At 41.0% G+C, this 19,935-nt stretch overlaps 1 pseudogene; it reads left to right on the top strand.

Moving 5' to 3' along the window:
* The first annotated feature begins 9,422 nt into the window (after positions 1–9,422).
* On the top strand, positions 9,423–18,280 carry LOC141759368 (crystallin J1B-like; annotated as a pseudogene).
* Positions 18,281–19,935: the final 1,655 nt, after the last annotated feature.

Genomic DNA, 19,935 nt, shown 5'->3' with positions numbered 1-19,935 from the left:
GGCTCCTTGTGTACTGTATGAAATTACAGTATAACATAATAGGCTATACAACCACCTATTTATTAAAACTTAGACTGTAGTGGAAAAAAAAACATGCATTTCTTTTAATCTTTACTTTTTTAAAGGGACTGTTTGTAAGAATCAGAAATGCTTGTTAACAGCGACACCTGTGGCCGTTAAGTCAACGAAAGTCAGCGTCGGGCTCGCGCTTTGCTCGCTCTAAATAGTGAGGCGACACACGTCAGCTAAAACCACAATATCACTATATTTCACCTGCTTGGCAGTAATGTTAGCTGACCAGACGAAGGTCTCTCCATGAATCAATGCCTAGTGTTGGCTTTTCCTGCTTCAGCCTCCGGGGCTGAAGAAGCGGGGCTCCGCAGCGAGTAATGTTATCGTCCCCGACCGCGGCCGGAGTGAACAGGGAAGACACCGGCACCCAGTCGGAGACGATAACGTTTCTCGCTGCGGAGCCCCGTCACTTCACAAGACACGGGAAACCTCTGTTGGTCTGGAGGAGCTGCAGCAGTTATTTCTGCACAAACGTACACAATACACAAACGTACACAAACGTACACAATACACAATACGTATACAATACAATATTCATTAGATATTCTCAGAGCTACGAAGTCTTCTGCAGTGTGGAGTTTGCGCGCATGAACGGGAGGTGGAGCGAGAACGAGCGCATTGTTTGAGTGAAGACAAACAGGCAGCGGAGCGGTCTGAACAGTGTAGCCATATGCGAGCGCGCATATGCGGGCGCGCATATGCGGGCGCGCATATGCATATGCGAGCGTGCATATGCGAGCGCGCATATGCGAGCGCACATGGGATCCCGACCCGGTAGATTTATACATGTAAAAAGTTACAAACAGTCCCTTTAAAATACTTTTATGAAGTTAATTTTTACAGCCCATATCATCGTCATGTCCAAGTTCCTTTCTGTATGCAAATATTCCAGCTGCACTAAGAGTATAATGATAGGCCTTGACTGTCAATTAATGATTAAACAAACCAAATAAGTGCATCTCTCTCTGAGATATCTTTATAGTTATGATTAAGACTTTTATTAGACACACATACACTCTCTCTCTCTCTCTCTAAATGTCTCTCTTCCTTCCCCCTCACCCAGCTCTTCACCTCTTCCGCTTGCCACCCATAGGCTCCTTGTGTACTGTATGAAATTACAGTATAACATAATAGGCTATACAACCACACTGAATAATAGCCTACTTATTAAAACATATACTGCAGTGGGAAAAAAACATGCATTTCTTTTATTTCTTTACTTTTTAAGTATTTAAATTACTTTTATGAAGTACATTTTTATCATCATCATGTCCAACTTCCTCTCTGCATGCAAATATTCCAGCTGCACTAAGAGTATAATGATAGGCCTTGACTGTCAATTAATGATTAAACAAACCAAATAAGTGCATCTCTCTTTAGTAGATATCTTTATAGTTATGATTAAGACTTTTATATTAGATGCAGTTCATGGTTTATGACTCATAAACCGACTGAAACTCTTCATGTGACATTATAAGGTAAGTTCAAATTAGTCTATAAACTATAACTTGATAGCAGTCTGTATCGCATTAAGCAAAAGGCTATACAGTACTGTATGATTTTACACATAATGTGAAGGGGAGACTCGTGGGTACCCGTAGAACCCATTTTCATTCACATATCGTGAGGTCAGAGGTTAAGGGACCCCTTTGAAAATGGCCATGCCAGTTTTTTTATTTTGCCTCCTTTGGGACGAGCTAGTATTACATGGTTGGTACCAGTGGATTCCTTAGGTTGTGATGCCAGTATCTTCACTTAGCTTTAAAACTGAGCCCGCTACAACCTCCGAAAGATTGATTGCAGTTAATTTAACTTTGACAGCTAAGTTATTATAGTGAGGATGGTCCTCAGAGCGAGGCCACTGGCGTTATCATGATTTTGTACGGCTCACGTTACCGCAGTCTTGGAAAGGGAGGAGTGAGCGGAGGGGTACTCAGTTGGTTGCAATCTGCAACCACACCACTAGATGTCGCCAAATCCTACACACTGAACCTTTAAGAATGGCAAACTTTTGTTGAATATGCATCAACCGGCCGCGTTGTCCTTAAAGCGCTTTGAGTGGTCGGAAGACTAGAAAAGCGCTATATAACTGCAAGTCCATTTACCAAGATAAACCATGTGCTCATGTGCTTGAACTTTCAACTTATGCTATTCATTGATGAGAACGTAATCGGCAAAAAAGATCCGTGTGTCCCCAGCAGCGGTCGACTCTTGATCATTTTGGCGTTTGTGTTCTCATAACTGAATATGAAAAAACTGAGCCGGCTCACAGCTAACAGTGCCAACAGTGAATTCTTCTCCTATCACAGACAAACAATAAGTCCTCTGATTTACTACTTTATTTAGTTAACTCAGTGAAATGGAATTTTCAGCGCATCATGCTTCCTTATTTTTAAACCCCAAAAAAAGGATGTCGGACATTTACATGCCATCGGTTTAATTGCATTTACCAACTGGATTGTTCCAGTAAATTTATTAACACAATGACATAGAAGTCCTCTTTCCTGGCTCCTTATTCCTCCCCCATCTGCATCAGCCTATTGTCTCCTTCAAATTAATATTATCCCTTTTTACAATGACACACCAATTAAATGTGTTTCCTTTGTTTAATAAAGCCATTTCCAGTTTATGATTACCAGCCCGGCCTTTGTTTTTCTCTGTTTGGGAGAAAGTACTTCTGTTTTTGCTACTTCCATTCATTCATTCAACATCAAACATTAATAGATGTGACATTTAGATTTGTGCCCAACGCAAATATCTAACAAAGAGGCCATATATCGCCATGCGTTTTATTGTAATAATACAGCAATATACCGTACAAATAATACAGATTTTTTGCTTTTATGGCTGGACACCAAAATGATTTTTTTTAATGACTGTATTTTTGTAGGAATGCCTCCAGAAAGAGACAAATGTGTGTTAAAACATACTTTTTCTACAAAGCATTAACCATCTTGCAAATGCATAACGTGCTTATCATCTCGCTAAGAGCATGATTGCCGTGACTGAGCCAATATATGGTCTAACTGAAGCTGGGTTTATCTCTTATTGCTTCTGTGTGAATAAATGAGGAACTCTGCTGTATGCCGACTGCTCTGCTTCGAATTATGAGCATCAAATTAAATGTGTTAAATTGCTCCGTAATGGGAATGGAAAGGAAGTAGGGTCATGACAGTATGCACAAGCTGCCTTTGCTCCATCTGTACCATGTGCCAGTAGACTTATTTGTCCCAGACATACAGAGAATTTGGCCAAGAATGTGAAATAGTAGAAGTCTCTCATCTGTCACTGTCAAGTTGCTCCTGAGCCCCAACTGATCGCTGCAAAGTAATAAGAGTAAAAGAGTGCAATGAATGTGAAGCAAGAGAGTGCACCTGCAATACCATTCAGATTGATACAAGATTTTATTGATCCCTGCTGGGCTTTTAGCACAACAAAAAGCAATAGGCTACATAAAGGCTGTAGAGTAAATGGGATTAAATAAATAAACATCTGAATCAGGATGTGCAAAAAGGGGATTTTAAAGTGGCAGTAGGCAGAATGTTTTTGGCATCATTGGGCAAGAAATTCACCTTTCAGATTATTGTAATTCAAGTGTTCTGAGAGAAAACTAGACTTCTGCACCTCCTCATGGCTCTGTTTTCAGGCTTTAAAAAAGCCATCCCATGACGGGAGACTTTGGCCAATCACAGGTCATTTCAGAGAGAGCGTTCCTATTGGCTGTGCTCCAGCTGGTGGGCGGTGCTTGGTATTTCCTCAACTGTTCTCAACATAGCTGCAAACTTTCTCATTTTACAGCTAAACAGTACACTACAAGGTGTTTCTGAAAACATTTTACGTGAGAGATAGGCATTACAGTAACAGAATATTGATTCATATTTGATCAGCGCTGCCTAGTTTGACCATTTGATCGGAGTTTGCGAGTGATTGACAGCTGCTCAGAGACGGCAAGGCTCCAGCTCGGCTCTGACTGGTTGTTTTGAAATCTTGCAGATGCCATTAGGAGCCCCGGAGGACACATGTTTTTTTTTCAGATTACCTGTCTCATGCACTACTGTCAGGATATAGAGACCGTTTTATAAAAACAACTTTTTTTTTAATCACATTTGCTCCATTTCTACCCACTGCAGCTTTAAGCATACCAGAAAGACATGATAAATTTAGCATTCTAAATGTGTTACAAAAAATGTGTGCATTACATAACAAAGACAGGAATTGGAGAGGATGAGAAATCCAATATGTGAGAACACAACTCTCTATATGGCGCAGGGTGAGCTGGTAATCACATTAAAATGAGGCTGCTCTTACGGTATGTGCAGGAACGATGGAAGATAAGAAGAGAAGTGCTGCACACCTACAAGATTAATTTCCTCTTACAGATAGAAATGAGATTCACAGAGACGTTAAGATTTGCAGAGGGAGGACCCTGACAGAAAAACGACGCTACGCAGAAGAAGAAGAATGTATGTCGATGACTACATTTACATACAGAGGCTGAACACTGTGCAAACAATGCTGCCAAGATTAGCCTCCAGCATTTGCAGTTGTAAACACTTCTGTGGTCTTCATATTCGTGCAGATGATTTGAATGAATGTGAGAGAAATGACAGGGCTCCTACTCTTTTGTTTGTCCACATTGTATTCAAATCAAGACTGATGTGAGGAGTGCAGGGAGTTTGTGTTGCTGAGCATCCAGCTTGGTCTCCCGCTGGCCTGCACACGTACTGGATGCCATGGCTGGCATAGCGCAGATGACGGGAGAGGTGGCGAGAGGCCGGATGCTGGCATACCTCTCGGCACCCTTCTCCTGTTTCAGCTTCCTCTCCCGGACGAGAAGGACAGCCACGCAGCCAAGCAATTATCAGCATTCCTCTGATTAATGCTGTACAAGCCCAGAGGGGAAACACAAAAGTGTAACGCAATCATATGGGAAATTGCAGTAATCCCAGTTCTTTGTCAAATCGCACTTACATAAAATTGCCATAACCCAATAATCCCAACAGTTTATGATGTTTTTGTGGCATTTGCATCCAAATGTGTTATCATTCCTTTAGATTTTTCATCAATGCACAGATGAATGCTTTGCCTATTTCTGGGTTATTTCACCTGGAATATGACCAGAATTAGAAGGTAATGACTAACCGTGTGAGCTTCCAAGAAACAGCATGATTATGTCTGGGCACATATGGCAGATGTGATCTGACTGCCAGGGCTTCTTTTCTTTTTTTTCCACCATCACAGCACATAATTAAAGTGCTTCAATAATCGAATAAGAGATGAAATGTTCATTGAGTCACTGGAGATACGCAAAAACAAGGAGATGGCACACGATAAGAGGGATGTAATAGAGGATATCACAAAGTAAAAGATATCACATAAAAGCAAGTATATGAACTAATTATAATAAGGAGAGTGTATAGAGCCAGCAGCTCTAGCAGTGTCATCCCTGGAGCCCTGTCTGCTAGCATACTAGCAATCTTAATTCTAAACTACGTAGCAAGGTTCCTATAGTTTAACCGCTTCAGTCTCTGGCCAAAAACAGTGTTTCTGTCCTACTTCCAAAATAACTTTTAGTCTGGTTTTACTCCAAAACATGCCACAAACTTTATTGACTTCATAGGGGTCAAGAGTCAACACCTAGAATGTGAATAACAACCAAACTTTGACGTGCCCACATTGCTTGGATCACCATGACAACATGTATGGGCAAATAACAAATATGGGATGGATTGCCCAAAACGTTCTCATTTCCAACACGTCACATACAGAAGCTTGGTCAGGAACCCTTAGTGTCACTTAGGTTTAGGCAACAGAACTACTTGGTTAGGTTTCATAAAAGCTTTTGGTTTGGGTTAAAATAAGTATGTTTGTTACGTAACTTCAGTTAAGGAGCCTATGTTACATACATGGCGTAAGTTAAGTACTTTAATGCATAACATACTTACACAACTCAGAATAATTCAACGTTGTCTTTTGGTTTCACGCGGAACGCGAACTGTGGTCTCCTGGGTGAACGTCCTGTGTTTGTTAAAGACCTCTTGCCTATGTGGACTTTGTTGCTCTTTATACAACGTCACCTGACTTCTGGAGCAGTTGCTCAGAGCATCTAATATTGCAGCGAATGGGTTTACATTGGAGTTACTTGAAAGCCTGGTGCATCTCACACAGATGCTAAAAGGTGCCTTGTGCGTCGGTATCAGACACTGAGGAGCTTGACAAAACATCTGTATTTGATGGATTGGCTCAAAATGTTGCAAACATGCATGGTCCCCAGTGGATGAAGACTACTGACTTTGTTGATCCCCTTACTTTTCATCAAGTGTCATCGTCAGGTCAAAGGTTAAATGTTTCCGATATTTTGTTTTATGACCAAATACCTGCAAAACTAATGACATTCCCATCAGCCTCAGCTGTACTTTGTGTTTAGTGCTAATTAGCAAATGGTAGTAAGCTAGCATAGCATACTAAATGGTGAACATGGTAGATAATTATACCTGCTTAGCATCAGCATGTTAGCATTGGCATTGTGAGTATGTTAGTATACTGAGGTTAGCATTTAACACAAGACACCACTGTGCCTCACAGAGCTGCTGGCATTGTTGTAGACGCCTAGTCTTGATAATTTATTTTTCTGGTTACAGTTTTTCTGGTCATATTTTCTGCATTTCATCAAGCTGGAGTCTGACGGAGAAAAATACCCCAAAAAGATAAAAAAAAAACAAAAAAAAAACATGAAGATGTACATGAAAGTGTTACAGTGCAAGCCATAAGATGAACCACAGCATTGTGTCCATGTCAACATACGGTACATGCCCTCTTTGTTGTCACTTTGCAAGATCTGGCATCAAGTAACCGAGGGGCATCCCCTCCACTCCCCCACTGTCCTGCCAGATGATCTTAGCCCCACAAAGCTCAGCAACCCCGCGAACATGCGGGCACTGCCACATTGTCCGCGCTCCGTCAATATCTTCTTGCAAATTCTGCCAGGCTGTAATTTATATAGCTTCGCCCTGCTCATTGTGTCACTTGATCTGGTGACAGTGGCGGATCTATTTGTGCACAGCTCTTTTATCCCCTCTGTGAAGGGCAAGTTATCTCGCTGCCAGAGAAAGCAAATGCTCTCCATTTCCTGTATATTTACCCTGGAAGATTTCTTTTTCAGAACCCTTGAACTCTGTCCTTTCATACTCTCCTCATTCATATTTTTCTTCTATATTGATATTAAATTTCAGTAAGTGCGTCTTGAGCAGGATTTTGGTACACATACCAAGTTTAAGCATACAGTAGCATGAATACCTTCAGTTTTCTTCCAGAATGACATTCACAATCATGACACAGAGGTAACACTGAAGGCGACCATACCAGCTTTTGTTCATTGTTTTCTAACTGCTATCGATTACCTGACCCTACTCGTACCACTCTATTTTGCTGGTTTAGGAGGCCAGAATAGAAATCAATGGCCTGGGATACCCATGAGAGGCCGGGGATAAGTGGAGCCTGGCCAGGCCTTGCAGGGTTTCATCAGAGCTGGAAGAACAGGGGGATCAGCTGGGGATGGACGCGATGGAGTGGAAGATATACAGAGAGAGCGTGACAAATCCAAATGACAAAGAGAGTCTTTGAAAGCTATTTCAACGTATAGTAATTTGCCCTCTGGCGTCGCAGTAGAGTTCGTCAAGTGCAAATTAACTGATAAATGAAGTGTTTAACCTTTGAGGAATTTAAAGAAGGCGTTAATGGTTTTATTAAAACCGTCTTGAGTTGAGTTGACCCTGGGGGTCAGGCACTGAAACAGTCCATATGGCTGGAGCCCCAAGCTCAGTGGGTGAGCGGGGTTGACCCCCAGTGTTTTGTCTGCTCAGGGCCTCAAAAATCCAGCAAAGCAGAACTGTCACTCCAGCTTCAGACAGCATCTCCAAAAGCATTTTTATTGCACAGTCAGTAGTGCAGCAAAATGCAACACAAGCTGAGTTAGATTGGTAGGCTTTCAAGTTAGCTGTGTTCTCTTCCTCTTAAAGTTTCTCCATGACTACTGGATGGATTGTCATGAAATTTGGTTCCGACATGCATGGTCTCCTCAGGGTGATTTGTAAAAATTTGGCATTGGATTTCATTGAGCGCCATCGTCAGCTCAGAAATTGAAGTTGTCCAATACTTTAGTTTATGACAAAATACCTGCAAATCAGCTCTACCTTGTGTTTAATGCTAATTAGCAGAATGTAGCATGCTAGCATGCTACGCCAAGATGGTGAACATGGTAAACATTACTTAGCATGTAACATGTAACTGCATGTTAGCATATGGACGTTATCATTTAGCTCAAAGCACTGATGTGCCTTTCCTGCTTTACTCAATTCGACTGTTATCAGGCACACAGGCAGAGGAGGAGAGGCAGCGGCCACACGCGAGCATGCATATGCAAGCGTGCATGTGTCCCGACCCGGTACATTTATACGCTTAGAAAGTTACAAACAGTCCCTTTAAAGTAACACGCTCTAACACATTGTAAAACTACATGAAACGTTACATTTTGAACACAAACAAAAAGGCTTCTTTAGGTTTAGGCAAGAAAAATACTTTGTTAAGTTTTGGGAAAAACATCAGGATTTGGCTTAAAATAACTATATTTCAAAAGTGAACGTGAAACTTAACCCTTGTGAACACAAAGACAACTCGCTTAGGATACAATCCCAGATCCTGAGTGAAAGCCCTGTCTTTTGTGTCCCATTCATCGCCCCCAACCTTCACCCCATAAGTTTAACACTGTCTATACTACAGCACCTCAAGTCATAATTACTACGGTTGCTAGAGGTCGCTGTTGTCTTCTTTTATTCCTTTTTTCGACAATCGACCACCGATAGATGTTAAAACCTACTAGTGGGTATAGCAGGCCACTTCTGATCCACACCTATGAGGCTTATAACCACTGATAATGCAAATGCAATGGCCTGATAACTGTCTAATCGGCCACTCTGTAGACTCTAGTCTTGTTGCTGTTATGAATAAAGATTATAAAAAATATTGTATAGCCTACAAGTAAGAATTACGCCAACTCCCCAAAACAGCCGCTGTTGCATAAATACTGTAAGTTAGAGTTAGAACACCCCCAACCTTGAGTCTAGCAACACAACAGTATAAAAATAGCTATCTGAAGTACATGCTGCTTTCTGAATGTTAAAAGTAAAATGTCTCATGACAATATCAAGAGCAGTCCTCATATACAATAGAAAACCTGCTTTCTGCATACTATTGATGCTATTTGAACCTGACATAACAACTCTAGTCCCGTGTTTTAACCTCTATCTTACCACCTTTTTGGCCTCCCTCCAGTACGATACCAATCTGTTTTTCTTGGGTTGTCATTGGTGTATGCTTATCACTAATCTAATGGGACCCTCCCTGTGTCAGAAAACTAACACTGAGACAACGTCTTTCAACACTTCGAGTGGTCTGCTAAGAGGTGAAGACGAGGCTCTGAGGTAAGGATAAACAAGTCTGTATTTGTTATTGACGTCAAATATAATTTAGCACTTCATTATGATGCACCATGTTGTTTCAAGGACTTCTGGGGTATTCAATGAAGACATGCACACATTAATATTCTAATCCTATTACAAAATAACCCAACCAAATTCCAAAGTGTGTTCTCTCTAAGGTTATGAGCATAAGAATAACTCTCTAATCTTTTTGCTGTGATGCCTATGTTTACTTGCTAACTTTTTTTTTCTACCAAAATAAGTGGTGGCATGAAGGCAAGCTTGATTCACCAAAAAAATAATAAAAAATACGACTTCTGCATCTGGATATATTGAATGTTGCTTTCATCAGTTAAAACATTGAATTAAAACTGAATGTGTAAAAGTATTTTAGTTATTGCCACATTAGACCCTTTCGAACAACAATAGTGAGCTGTATTTCTATTTCATTAAATCAGATTACAGGTATTCATGTCAGTCTTTTTAAAGGTTATGTTTTAATATATAATGAGACCCTCACATTATTCCTTGTGTGTACTGTGCGTGTGTCTGAAATGCAAGCAGATGGCCACGACTTTGGCAGATAGAGCCATTGGGGCCATTATTGGGGCAGCAGCGGCAGATGCAGCAGGTAAGATAAACTGTGTGATACTGGTACTGAGACTTGGGAGTACTTGGGAGTACTGGGAGTTAATTACAACAACTGGGCTTTCCACATTACAAACCCAATCTGCTTCCTACACTTCCCATATATACCTCAATAATTCATACTCCTCCGACATGTTATGATGCTTTCATAGAGCTTGTACCGTTTCATGTTATATATACATGTTTATTACAGTACAGTACATAGTTTATACATCACACTTGTTTGGATCACACTATTAGTAGTTAAATATCTTTCTTGTTAGGTGTTACACGATATGAAATTTCAAATACAGATTAGTTGTTGTCTGAGAAGAAGCAACATCTGTACATGCTGATAAAGTACAGGGGCGGTTCCTTAACTTGTGTAAGTCATGTTGACGTTACACATGATGTTATGAAAGCACAGTTTATGCAATAGCCGCAATGCTAAACCTAAACTAGCCAAAATCTTAATTTATTATTATATGTGTGTTTCATTTGCACTTTATCTTGAAGCTTTTTATGCTTTTAACTGCGTTGTTGCTGAGATGAGCTATATCAATAAACTTGCCTTTTACAACCACATCATTCATAACTCACCATATAATGATGCATACTAAGTGGAGTAATCTCAAATGTTAGTTCCTGCTCGGTGACTGCTCAACATGCAGTTCTTGGTTAGATTCAGTATCCTCTTGCTCCAATACAACACACACATCTATTTCCCTTTCCGTGCTATCTGTTATCAACAGACTGTATATACAGTAGGTTGCGTCAAAAACAAAACTATTGAATGTTCCACTATTTTTCTCCCTCTTTCGTGTGTGTGTGTGTGTGTGTGTGTGTGTGTGTGTGTGTGTGTGTGTGTGTGTGTGTGTGTTCCCCACACCCATACAGCCCAGCCCATGCATTGGATCTACAATCCAGAGAGGCTCAAAGAAGTTCTCTCTGATCTGGAGCCCTGTCCTGAGTTTCGGCCTCAGTCAGCGAATCCTTTCTACCGCAGGACGACTGGTGAGCAGACTTGCTATGGAGACCAGGCATACGTCCTGCTGGAGTCACTGAGCCAGTGTGGAGGTACTGAAGTTCATTCAAACAGGCAGCAGCACTGTTAACGTGACATTCTCAGTCAGTCAGTCAGTCAGTCTCAATACTGCCAACGTGTTACAGTTTCATTGTTTGAATGCTAATATATCATTATCAAAGTTACCCGTCGAGATTCTGATATTGTTACTGTTGGTAAAATTAGGACTCTATTTCCCATGTATCCTGTTGTTTTCTATGTTGTTTTTACTGACACAAGTAAACATTTTGGAAGAGAATGTGCAATGTTTGTATGTTAAATGAAGCAACAGCCAGGTGTTGATTATTTTATCTTAACATAGAGGCTGAAAGTAGGGGAAACCAAGCCAGAGAGGGGAGCCAACGTGAAGTTTAAAAAGGACAAGTTGTGGTTTTACGAGGTGTTATGGGCTGGACTATTTTTCTCCGGGTGTGCTGACTTCCTGGGGTTAATTCCTACTAGCACATAAATACACTTAACATTGACGATATATGTGTTAATCATAGACTGTATATAAGAAATGGACATAGTTATTGTGATGTCCCCCATTGGGTTGTGGACTGCCATTTTGAAGCCTTGAATTCGACATTTTTGCCGTCGGTATCTTGGTTTTTGGCAGTCGCCATGTTGTTTTTTTTGCAACCTGAAATAAGAGAGGGTGGGGCTAAGTACAACCGAACGCTGAATAAGACATTTTTGCATGAACTGAAAACACACTGTGAAAGGGTTAAAGTTCTAAGGCGAAAACACAGACAACACCCAGAACGGACAACGCATTGCAGCGACCTGTCAATCACAAGGTGGCCCCGCCCTAAAGCATCCCCTGCTTTATGGTCTATTTGACTCTAAATGGGACCATAATTTACTAAATGAACATCATGCTGTATTGAAGAAGACTTGAAACTAGTGATTGAGACCATAAACTCATGTTTACAATGTTTACTGAGGTAATAAATCAAGAGAGAAGTAGGCTCATTTTCTCATAGACTTCTACACAATCAGACTTCTTTTTGCAACCAGAGGAGTTGCCCCCTGCTGGCTGTTAGAAAGAATGCAGGTTTAAGGCACTTCATATTTAACAGAGACATGAGAGTGGTATCAATCTTCTCATTTAACTCTACAAGAAAGTGAATCTCTTTATGTTAAGCTAACCAGCTGGCTGTAACTTCATGTTTATCTGGCATGGTATCGATCTTCTCCTGTAACATGTGGCAAAAAAAGGGTATTTCCCAAAATGTTGAACTTTTCCTTTTTTTTAGGTTACACACCACCTTTAAAGCTGCAGTTGGTTACTTTTATGAAAATAGTCAAGCCAAAACCAAGCACAGCCAAACCGACCGGCCATTACGAACACTAAGAGGATGCAGAGGAACCAGATTTCTTTCAAAGATTATCTGTCTCATGTACTACTGTCAGGATATAGTGACAGTTTGAGCCGGTATGACAAAAAAACATTTTTATGAAAGTTACCAACTGCAGCTTTAACAGAAACTTGCTTTTTACTATGTACAGTGTGTAAGATGTCACATCGGTGTGTTTAATCGTGAACTAACATGATTTGATGGTGTTTTTTAATGTACGTCATGTGTTGGCAGGTGTTAATGTGGAAGACTTGACCCAGCGCACCTACAAGTTCTTTGGCCCAGGAACAGTGTACGACCTGCCTCTCAATGATCCTTACAGGAAGAAAGATGGTACTGTACCTGTTCTGCTTTTACGTAACTGTCGATATCGTGATGTCCATAATGTATCAATCATCAACTTAACAGGCCTAAACGGGTGTGAGAGCCTCTGTTACTGTCTGATAACACCGTGCATAATGTTTTTCCTACTAGCTGATGGGGAATTCCCTCTCCATGAAAATATCCCATACAGTCAGACTTCTCTGTTCTCAGTTGATGTTCAGAGTTTTGGATATTTTACTGTCAGGATGTCATATAAATACAGTGCTGCTGTAAATCATCATAACAGCACAGAGCACTTTTGGGTGCAGTAAACTGCAGACAGCGTTATGTCTTAGAATAAGAGCCGTGTCATCATCCTGGGCAGTGATGACCATGACTGAGCAGAAAAAGAAAAGAGCTCCACCTACAGAAACTTAAACTGCATTGACAGATGGTTCAAGGGAACTGTTTTTGTTCATCTCTCACTTGTTATGCCCCTTAGCCATACTTCTCTGATTCTATCTTATTAATGAGGATAAAGCTGTCAAATACATAAGGATATTCATTTTCCTATATAAAATAACTGTTTGTTGCATATTTTAGGTCCCAAAGCCGTCCTCCCCATCGATGGCCCGTGGAGAAACGGGAGCCTGAAAGCTTTCCTCAGAAACGTGGATGCTGGCAAAGAAGAAACTGGTAAATGTCACAGATCATAAGTGCATGAACACCTCCCCAGGCTTTTTTTTAGTAGTGGTTGTAATGTCTGTTTGTGTATTTGTTTCTGAGGCTGCGATAAGGACTGTCAGATGGATGGCGTCACTAAGCTGGCTCCGGTGGTGGCCATGTACGCTGGCCGACCTGAGATGCTGGAGAAAGTGGAGACAGCTTTACGGGTGACCCAGAACAACGACATGTGTGTGGCCGGGACACTGGCTGCAGCAAGGTAAGAGACAATTCTGAAGAAGATGATAAAGTATTTTGAAGTGGAGTGAAGGGAGGCTTAACCTTTGTTTGTCTGTGTAACCCTGTAAGGTTTTTGGAGCATTTCATCGTGAATGGTCCAGATCCCAATGCCCTGGACGCAGTTCTGGCTCAGTTGAATGACCCGAAGAGACAGAACCCTCAGGAGCTGGACCGGGCTGTCATTGGTGAGGCTACATGTGTCTTTAAAGCTTCAGCCTCCTTTTGAGATTCAAAGAAATAATTTGACAGTATAACATCACACTATCATTCCGGGAGTTAGATAAGAAGAGCACTCTAGTAAGTGTCTGTTAAATATGAAGCTATAGCCGGGAGGTGATTAGCTTAGCTTAGCATAAAGACTGGAAGCAGGGGGAAACCGTTAGCCTGGCTAAAGCTAAAACAAAAAGCAACCTCTCAGCACCTCTAAACTGAAAAGTTTTATTTTATATTAATTTCAGAACCGATTAAACAAACAAGATATAGCATGTTAATTGTTGAGCTTTAGAGCAGAGGTTCTTAATTTCTTTACAGCCAAGGACACCTTACAAGACAGAGAATATACTGGGGACCCCCTCATGTGTCCCTTAGACGAAGGCATTATGTTTACGGGTTGTCCGTCCGTCCGTCTGTATTCGTCGTGAACGCGATATCTTAAGAACGCCTTAAGGGAATTTCTTCAAATTTGGCACAAATGTCCACTTGGACTCAAGGATGAACTGATGAGATTTTGGTGGTCAAAGGTCATTGTGACCTTGCGTCCGTCCCATCCGTGTGATACCTCAGGAACGCCTGGAGCGAATTTCTTCAAAAGTCCACCTGGAATCAAGAATGAACTGAATACTGAATACTGAACTGATAGATTTTGCGGGTCCAAGGTCACTGACCTCACCTCTGTTCCATTATCGTGAAAGCGATATCTCAGGAAAGCCTGGAGGGAATTTCATCACATCTGGCACAAATGTCTGGTTAGATTTTGGTGGTCAAATATCAAGGTCACTGTGACGTCCAAAAATATATTTTTGGTCATAACTCAAGAATTCATCTGCTAATTATGACAATTTCACACAAATGTCTAATAGGATAAAATTATGAAGTCATGACATTTTGGACAGACATGTAAACTGCAACTTGAGGCATGTAACGGTGAGGTGATAATTCTAGTTTACACTTCTATAGTCTTAGTGATGATGTGAAAGAACAACACAAGAGTAACACAACAAAAGATATTCAACATGTATTAAACAAAATTGCAGATTCTATTAGTTATAGATTTGTTGGCTTAGAACGGAATCTATGAATTATTAAAGATTTAGAAATTAGAATATTACTTGTTGAACTATAAAGCCTTTTGTAAAGGAAATAAAATAAATATATCATGTTAATTTCAATTATTGATTCTGAAGACTTTTCACGGACCCCCTGGAAGAGTGCCACGTACAGAGCCAGGATAGCTGTTTCTTTATGCTAAGTTAAGCAAAAAGGCTTTCGGCTTCATATTTTAATTAATGGATAGATATTAGAGTGGATTCAACCTTCTCATCTAACTGTCCGCAAGAAAGTGATGCGTAATGCCCAAATTCTGAAATAACTTTCAGTACAATGATTAGTCAGAAAAAATGCCAATAAAAGTTAGATTAAGTTAATAACTCCTGGCTCAGACATGAGAGATGGTGTCGGTCTTCTCATCTAACTCACGGCAAAAATGTGATAAAGATTCCTAAAATGTCTGACTTTTAATTAAGCAAAACATTTTCTGTGAAAACCTGCAGCTGCTAGCAGCCTGTACGTTGCATTTTATAACGCATTCCATCAGGATGGATTTGGTGTGAAATTGCCTGATGGTTCAGTAAGGATGAAGGATTTTCAGTATAAAGCAGAAACTATTTTTTTTTTTGCTCTTCTCTCATCCTTCTTTAAAACAAGCAGAAGGAGGGATAGGCAAAACAGAACGCAGAAAGAAAGAGGTCTTGCGGGAAATGTGGTCAAAACTGCAAGAAACACAAAATGCTACATGCAGGAAACACGCCTTTAAAGACATCATAGCATTTGTCTTCCTGAATCAAAATATAATGTTACAGAAAAGATGTACGAGATACATAATGTGTGTTATGACAATAGGCGGCCACAGACAAAAAATGGGCTCCAATGTTTGAACACTAAACAATGCATTTTATCTCTCTTCCTGTATCTCTGCTGCAGCGCATATCCACCAGGTGAAGGACAACCTAGCCAAGACATCCCAACAGCTCGTACCTGCTGTGTTCACAAACACATGAGGTAAGCCAGTCGGTGGCAGCAGGATCCAGGTCTGTTGACTTGGCACGGCCTGCGTCCCCTCCCTGTCGGTATATCCGTTCGTAGGGTCCTCCAGCCTTTGATCTCCTGACTAATGGTCCTCCTTCCTTTTCATTTTCCCCTTCCCGCTGAGTCGAGTGTCTCGGGTTTTACGGGGCTGAAAGGTTAAGATGCTTAATGTACATGTGAAGTTCTGCAGGCCAGGTCTGTTCAAGGGCCTATATAGTACTTGTAATGATAATGTTACTGTTTAATTTACCATGTCTCAATCCGCTACTAAATCTGTGTTTTGTGTCTAGCTTTGCCCGGTGCGTTCCAGGGAGCGCTTCATGGAGTCCTGAAGCTGAAACAGCTGGATGAGGCAGTCAGGGACACCATGCGCTGCGGGGGATGCACCGCCAGCAGAGCCTCCTTCATAGGAGCCTGTTTTGGGGCACAGGTACTGGAGGAATGTGGCTCTCAGGCATATTAAATAGTCATTAGTCACTGATACTGTTTTGAGTAGGAAATGAGTTCAGAAATGTGTTTTTAAACAGAATTATTCTGTTTTTGTTCTAGTTCTATTTCTAAACATTGATTTGAGGAAAAGTTGTTTTGATTTTGTTTTGTTATTAAAGGTACAGTGTGTAGGATTTGGCAACATCTAGTGGTGTGGTTGCAGATTGCAACCAACTGAATACCCCTCCGCTCACTCCTCCCTTTCCACGACTGCGGTAATATGAGTCGCAAAGTCGCCTAGTGCAAAACCGCGTTAACTCCGTTCGCCTCGCTCAGAGGCCTTCCTTACCATAATAACTCTACTTTAGGAGCAACAAAAGTCAGACGTCGGCTGGCGGTACCACGGTTTTACACTCACATCACCGCAGTACAGTGGCCTTCAGGTGATGTCAAAACATGACAGTCTCTCTCTAGAGACAGCGTTTGGTTTGTCCTTTCTGGGCTACTGTAGAAACATGGTGGAGCAACATGGCGGACTCCGTGAAGAGGACCTGCTCCCTATGTAGAAATGAAGGACTCATTATAAGCTAACGAAAACAAAACGATTCTTAGTTTCAGGTGATTATACACTAATGAAAACATAGTTATGAATATTATATTCCATTTCTGTTAATAGATCCCCTGAAATGTTACACACTGTTCCTTTAAAGAAACATACATACATGCAAATAATGTGTAACAGCAAGGGCTGCCCTCTCTTAGTCGATTAGTCTACTAATTAGTCATTTTGGTCTCAGTCGACTAAGATTTCTTTACTCGACTAGTCTTTTTTTCATGCTGAATGACTTATTTCTAAGAACCTTACGAGCACATCTATGGTAAACACAAGATTTAAAGTGGTGCTTTTGTGTGATTCTTTGTGGAGAAACTCAGTTTTACAGATCTATTGATTGAATCAACTAATCGATTAGTCGACAAAATCGTATGAGTGTTAGTCAACTAAGAATTTCTTTTGTCAAGGACAGCCCTAACAACACAGTAGTGATGCTAAGCTAAGTTTAACCTAGTCACAAAATCAATCGGCGATGGCAAAATAATCAGTCACAAGCAGGCAAGCACATTAACCATGTTTGTTTCATGGTTCAAATATATAATCCAGCATACTGTTGTCGTCTGTAATTGTGTAACTCTTGTGATGAGTTTGACAGAGAGCTCCGATGTTCTGAAAGCTTTGTGCTGCCTGCGATGCTTTCAGCTGTTATCTTAATGTGTTTTCAGACGGGTCTCCAGGGAGTCCCGGAGTCTTGGAGGAAGAGGACACTCAGATATCCTCTGCTGCTGGAGCTCGCCAAAAACGTGGTCCAAAAAAGTCAGCAATTGTAGTTCAGCTTTGATTTTTGCCCTGAATACAGTTGTTTTATCACCTATCAAGTATTTATGGAGCGTGGATAGTCAAAGCTGTTTTAGAAGACTTTCTCGAGCTGCAGATGTACTTTGACGTGACGATCCATGACAGTCGCATTCTAAAGTCTCGTACTGGATGAAACTCGAATCCTCTCGCTCTGCCAAAGCTGCATCGTGTAGCAAAGTGAAAGTCTGTTTATGCTGTGTTGAAGACATAAAATACATTTATCCTCAGCAGCTGCTTTGTAATAAATGTCTCAAATAAAGATGTCACCAGCATACATGTCTGCATTGTTACGTTACTTCTTTGCTGCAAAAGTGGACAGTTGGGATTTCCTAATCTCAGGAAACACGCTTTGCCTTGATGAGAAAGTAATTTTGCCTAAGTTTCAGCAAGTTTTCGTCTTCTCTTATACCCTCGAGTGCTTTCTGTTATTATAAAGTGAAAGAGCAGATACACACAGATTTACTACTGGAGCAACCAGACTGCAACCGATTCCTCTCTCGAAGGAGCTGTTGGGCCTTCCTGAAAGTGCTGACTTCCATATTCACGTGTTTAAAGCAACCGCCCCAACAAATCTGAAAGTTGGCCAAGCGTAAAGCAAAGCCAAAGCCTTAATATCTTTGACATAGTGTGGTTATAAAAAATGCAGTGTGTAGGCTACTGTTGGAGTCGCTGTTTTACAGCTTATACTTGTTCAAAAAATGATAAATAGGCAATAGCTCCAGCTTGTTCAAATCTGAAACATGTCAAGGTTAATGTTGTAAATCAATACTTTTTATGTAAACTGGTATTACATGACATTTTGGCAGCAGAGAACCTCCTGTGTGTGTGTGATGGGAAAAACCCACAGCGTTTTCAGTTGTGAAACCCGACATTGGAACAAACGTGTGGATGAAGAAACCTTCGAGCCATCGTTAAGAAAGGGTGTAGCTGACGGTGCGTTGGTAGCCTACAGAGGGGAAGTCATTTGATTTCTCTCTCCGGCTGACTTCCTCCCACACAGCAGGTAGCAGGCCCTGTCTGGCATAATCACTTCCAGACCTGAGGAGTGTTTTTGTTTTCCCAAAAACTGCCAAAGTCCGCTTCCTCGAGACATTTTCTAAGGGCGAGGAGAGGGTTGCAGAAGAGATTACCCTGCGGAAACATTATCCTCATTGCAAATGACCTGCATGCACCGAACCTGCATCACGGTGGTATAAAACAGACATTATTCTAAAGGGGATGATCTAAATAATCTCTCCCACACTTGTGGTGCACACCACTTTTGTCCTTTACTCTCATTAGAATTGCAAAGTTTGGAGTGCAGCCATGACTGCCGTTAATAAGAAAATGCATAACTTATGAGGACAGATGAGCCTCCCTCTCTACCCTTCCTCCGCCGCCTCCTCCTACTCCTTCTCTGCATAGAAGTAATGCATAATGAAATTAAATCTAGTGATGTTCCTGTTTATGGTGGGAGGGAGCAGCATCCAGGCTGGAGGCTTCAGGGAAAATATTCCTTGTCCTAATATATCTGATAGAATGGTGGTTTAACATTTGGATCTTGTATGCTACTTGACACACATGGTCAAAGGTGAATTATCATTCAGACCTCACAGCTGTCAATAATAGCCTACATGAAGAAATCAATGGTAAAGGGTCAATGACGGGTGACAGGCAAAGGGTGTGATGTCGAGGGTTCAAGGCAAATGATTGTAAATGGGTTTAGCGCTGCTAAGGTGCTTTATTTTCCATAGTTTGAATGTGGTTTATATGCTGATCACCGCAGTTGAGAGAACACCAGTATTTATATTTCCGTAGCCTACTAGGGACGGTGCTAGGTCTATTCCTGACAAATAGCCAATGATTTTTTTCAATAAAAAAAGAAGAAGATAGGCCTACACTATTTGACATGCTGTAGCAGGATGTATTGTACACCAATTCTGTTTA

Source organism: Sebastes fasciatus, chromosome 21 (genome assembly GCF_043250625.1).
Source record: "Sebastes fasciatus isolate fSebFas1 chromosome 21, fSebFas1.pri, whole genome shotgun sequence".
In the NCBI taxonomy this organism is placed as follows: domain Eukaryota; kingdom Metazoa; phylum Chordata; class Actinopteri; order Perciformes; family Sebastidae; genus Sebastes; species Sebastes fasciatus.
This window is presented reverse-complemented; position numbering and strand designations above follow the sequence as displayed.